Consider the following 1,406-nt stretch of genomic DNA (forward strand, 5'->3'; position numbering starts at 1 on the left):
GGGGCGGTAGGCCAAAAAAGTTTGGGAACCACTGGTCTAGACTAACAAATGTGAAATTAGAATCTGTTACCCTAAAAACTATGATTCCTAGGAAAACTGTGATCCAGCAAAAACTATGATTCCCAGAACCACACTCATTTCCTGTAGTTACAGGCTGATGTAGACAGGATATAAATTGGGTGGAGTTTCTTGTCTAGCTCTCTTTTCCTTCCTGTCAGTGCTTTGGCAGAGCAGGCATTTTGAGCAGGTAGAAAATGTAATCATGTGGTTCTATTTTGTCAAATAATAAACTTATAAAATATAATACTTAAAGTATAGTACATTAATTTTAATCTTATACAAAGAAAGAAATAGAATATCTAAATAAGAGTGCCTTAAAGAAAGAAATGGAACAGGCCATATATCAGCTTCCTAATTCGGAGCTGACTATGGACAAATGTCTGGTTTAAGTTTAACTTACCATGAGTTGATGATGTGACCTAATAGTCTTTATTTTTTTTTGTTTTGTTTATAAAGAAATCTAAACTAGAAAAGGGAAATTGTTAGTATTCTACAATTCAAAGAAAATTGACAACAGGGTGACTGCTACCAGGACAAAATATTTATAAATAAAATGGAAACTTAAAAATGCATTCCTACTGAGATGCCAAACTAGAAACCAGCCCATTTTTCTGGCATATAAGTTTGAACAACCTTACGGTTATTTCATGTGATAACACAATTTCTGACATGCATTTCCTTCAATGAACTTTTGTAATTTTATGGAATGCTTCATGAATTTGTGTGTCATCCTTGCACAGGGGCCATGCTAATCTTCTCTGTATCATTCCAATTTTAGTATATGTGCTGCCGAAGCAAGCACCCTAATAGTCTTTAAATATTTATTTACTGCTCTCAGCCACCTCCCAGAGCTTCTAGCAGGTTCATTTAGATTTTGAGACTTGAAATCTCTTGTGCTTTCCAAAAGAAAGTATACACAATCATGATATTTTGTCAATTCCAATAGGCATGGGTATAGAATATCAAGGAATTTCATTAGATAATCTTCAATTTTATTTCACACAAACATATTGGTGCTTCTATTCAAATTTCTTTGAGAATTAAAGTTTAATTGACCCAGAATCTGCACTGGTTTTTATAATACCTGATTTTGGACAAAAGGAAATGTGTTATTAAAGGGAAGCAAATTTGTAGAAAGTTCACCATTTGCACTCAAAATATTCATTACTTGTATGACAGTGATGTCAGCTGAATATAAATAATATATATTGTGATCTATTCATATCTGCACATCTTATATGATTCTCATCCATGACCTTCCAGAAGTATTATAAGAAGGATTCACCTATGAGAGGTTTTCTTTGCTTTTGCAGTCCATAAATAGAACATTAGGGCTATTCATCTCT

The 1,406-nt window shown here is 33.2% G+C and overlaps 1 non-coding gene across 1 annotated transcript; it reads right to left on the minus strand.

Moving 5' to 3' along the window:
- Positions 1–755: 755 nt before the first annotated feature.
- LOC123232650 lies at positions 756–862 on the minus strand. The gene has a single exon (XR_006505178.1). It is a non-coding gene; the product is annotated as a U6 spliceosomal RNA (small nuclear RNA).
- Positions 863–1,406: the final 544 nt, after the last annotated feature.

The sequence above is a fragment of the Gracilinanus agilis genome, chromosome 1 (assembly GCF_016433145.1).
Source record: "Gracilinanus agilis isolate LMUSP501 chromosome 1, AgileGrace, whole genome shotgun sequence".
Lineage (NCBI taxonomy): Eukaryota > Metazoa > Chordata > Mammalia > Didelphimorphia > Didelphidae > Gracilinanus > Gracilinanus agilis.